This window comes from Trichechus manatus, unplaced genomic scaffold (genome assembly GCF_000243295.1).
Source record: "Trichechus manatus latirostris isolate Lorelei unplaced genomic scaffold, TriManLat1.0 scaffold00121, whole genome shotgun sequence".
In the NCBI taxonomy this organism is placed as follows: Eukaryota; Metazoa; Chordata; class Mammalia; order Sirenia; family Trichechidae; genus Trichechus; species Trichechus manatus.
In genome coordinates this window covers 7,076,589-7,080,328 of record NW_004444057.1, presented here as the reverse complement: position 1 = coordinate 7,080,328, position 3,740 = coordinate 7,076,589, and positions in this window count along the sequence as shown.

Below are 3,740 nucleotides of genomic sequence, written 5' to 3'. Positions count from 1 at the left end.
TAACCAATGTCATAAAACAACATGTGTACTACTGTTTCATGAGAAACTATTTGTTCTGTAAGCCTTCACCTGAAGTACAATAAAATATAAAAAAAAAAAGAGTAGTGTAAATTTATCATCATTCCTGAAAAAATAATTCTAATCTTTCCTAATTCTAGAATATACCTTGTTGTTTTAACAGCTAATTACATGCTGTCTTATGCTTTCCTTGTTTCACACATGATAGTTTTAGCTCCCCATATAGACTGTTAAAGGCACAGCCCCAGGCAAAACTTTGAAGTGTGAGGACGTGGCGTTGGAAGTCTTCGTCTCTCTCCTGGTGTCCTCCTTTACCCCTTTCAGCCCCTCAGTATTACTACCTTTATGTTTTGTCTTCTTCACCTTACGCTTTAGGCATACTGAGTATGACACTTCCAGTTTGGCAAACTTGGTTAGAATCACAGCTCGGAATTTATTTGCTGTGTGACCTGAGGCAAGTTCCTTATCTTCTGGTTTCCTAATCTGTATAGGGTGAAAACTATAGGGTGGTTGTGAGGATTAAACAAAATAATGTATTAAAATGTTTTGTACAATGCCTAACACAAATTAAAAGTGTAATAAATGCTGCTTCCTTTTGCTTCTCCTTCAAATTTTACCTAAGCTTCACACTACACTAGCTGGGCTTTTTGTTTGGCTGGCTCTGACAAAATAAATCTAGTAAATGAGAATTATGTAATTTTAGAGATGAAAACGGCTTTACAAAAGATCTAGACTAGAGATTTTCAAGGAGTGTTCCGCATGGTCTCAGGTTCCCTGTGGTACCCAGGGAAGGCTGTCGTGTTGCCCAAGGGGCGGAGGTGGTGGGGCTCTGGCCCTTGCTCTCCTTTGGCCAAGGACGTGCTGCTTATATTAGTTTTAAATAGTGAGGTTTTCATAGATTTCATTTTGAGGTAAAAAAGTGTTCTGTTACTTACAAAAAGAAAAGAGAGAGAGTTGAAAATCTGCTTTGGCCAATATTTCATTTTATAGATAAGGAAAATGAGGACCCAGAGAGTTTAAGAGATCGTGGCCTTGATCCTTCTACCTGCCAAGTCTCTAGACTTCTTCCTTTTCTTTTTTTTTTTTTTTTAACATTGCCTTTGAACTTTTCTAATGCCATTTGACCAGACTCCACGTTGAACTGTACTCATGTGAGCCTTGTTCAGTAAAGATTTATTAAGTCTAAATTCTTGAAAAGTTTTCACAACTCTTTAGCATTTAAGTCCCTTCTAAGAGTGTGGACTTACAGTTCTTCTAAAGATATTAATGATTACCAAGACTCTGAGTTTCATTACTCAATGTATTTTTATTTCAAAAAAGTGAACTTTTCAAAAACAGTTTAACAGAATTACTCAAGTTATATATTGTAAAAATGGCTTGGGGGCAGTGGCTGACCTCCTCCAACCCCACAAGGGGGTAGGAGAACCAAGATCAACAGCCCAAGAATGACTCCCATGAGGCCAGACAAGACTCCTCTCTCTGCTATCTCTACTAGTTCTGACACCAACCATCACTCACACAGCATTCTATTTCTCTGCTGGGTTTGATAATTCCTTGCAATGGCCACAAAGGACTCATAGACCATACTCATGATTATGGGGTTTATTAGGGAAGTAACAGGTTACAATTCAGGCTCAGGAACCCTCAAGGATACAGTTCTCCCATTAGGACAGGCTCTTCCCATCCTTGCTCTCCCTGGCCCTGGGCCTCTCCCCAAAGACACTCAGCTTTCTCTCTCCTTGGGCCAGGAAGCCCATCATGCTGTCTCCTGCTGCCAGGTCTGTCTTGCCACTGCTTCTCACTGTTTTCAGTGTTACAGCTCTCTCTCTCTCTCTCCTGGCTGTTCTTTGGTGGTAGTAGGAGCCTCCTCTCTGCTCTGGAATTGTTTTAAGGCAAAACTGACCAATCACCTTGGCAGGCACCACAATTACCCTATCACACAGTCCCACCCAATCACCTGAGTGGGAGTTACAAGACCATGGCTAGAAAGGACATACACAAAAGTAATCAATCATACTGCATATACAAATATATGCTACTAAACATTCAAATTATGCAGAAGTATGTATAGAGTAAAAGTGAAAGTGCTTCTTCACCCATCAGCCTCCCCGGAACAAGACCAACTCCCCACTCTGCTGTTCAACCACTGTTAAAAGTTAAATATACTGATTTCCGCCAACATAGCACTCTGGGCAGAAGCACCATGCCGTCCCTCCACAGCAAAGATCCGAAAAACTAAGCCAAACAGAGAAAACAGCAATCCTGAAACCCTAAACATCAAATGAAGAGATAAAGAACCCAGCCAAGCACCAAATGGAATTAGAAACTGACAGAGAGCAGAGAGCGAGGAGACATACACGTGGGGGTCCCCTGTCAGCTAACGCAGCTCAGATCCGCCATCTTCGACTTCTGTCAGAGACCGGTGAAGTGGGGGTACGAGAAAGCAGCTTCACAGAGCTTCACAGAGCTTCCAGCAGGAGACAAAACAACCGGTAAACAGCGATATAGCTTTCCCACCCCCCACCCTTCTTCACCCCTGCTTGGCCTCCCCTGCTTCCCACGGCTGCAGTCTCTTGGCTGGGAAGCACCGGCTGCTTGGATTCCATCCACCCTGGCCGACTCCCTGAATGCCATTTGTTGGCTGCTGGTGTTGCTTTTTTCCCCTTCTTTTGATTTCTTCTTTACCTCTCACCACATCCCCCTTCTTCTGCTTGAATACCTGGCTCTGTGCGCCATTTTTGCTTCTTCCTGAGGGGCTGTGGAGCTCTACTTGAGTGTGGATCGGCTTCTTTGTCTGTGCTGCCACACTGGTGGGATCCTGGGGCTTTTTGTTTTTTGTTTTGAATTGTTTGTTTTCTTTTTCTTTTCTTGAGTTGGCAGCCCCTTCTGGCTGGGAAGTGCTGCGCAGCTTGGGACCTACTCCCTCAGCTTGCGCAGATGTGCAGAGGGATCCCTGAGAGCATTTCTTTTATGGTGTTTTTCTTTTTTTCTTTTTTTGGGGTTTTTTCTTGTTCTTTCTTTTTAATTTGTTTTGTTTTCTTTTCCCTCTTTTAACCTTTTTGTCTTTCTTCATTACTCAGTTTCTTGTCTCTGTATACCTTCCTTCTCTTCCTGTCCCCTGAATACCTGGCACTGTGTGACACCTCTATGCCTTCTAGTCAGGCTGCACTTCAACACCTGGGAACAACTTCAGCAGACCTTGTAGCCGTACCGGTGGGATCCCTGGGAGCTTTGCTTTTGTTTTTTCTTTCTAATTTTTATTTATTCATTCTTTTCTTTTCTTCTTCTTCCCCTTTTTGTTTTTCTCCATTTCATAGTCTCTCATCTCTCCACTCCAATGGCAAGCTCCCCTAGCACTTTTTTTTGTTTGTTTGTATTTTTTGGCTCCTGTTCCTCTCTCCTCTCTCCCATACCCATCTTAGCTCCACACATAATAATCTCCCCCCTCCATCCTGCCTACCTGCACCGTGCGCTTCACATCACACCACCAGGCAGCACAGGCACGGCCTACCCGAACCTGCCCTACACAGATTACCGACCTGCCCTGGTGGCTGTAGTAAGTGCTACAAACAACCCATCCCAGCAACTCCTCTTCAGCTAGACGTGTCCTGCTGTACCATATCTGAGTGCATGACCCTGCCAATTGGAGAAGGAGGTGAAAAGTATCATACCCACAGATGAGCAAACAACAAAGAACACATAGTCCATCTGCTCAGACATAG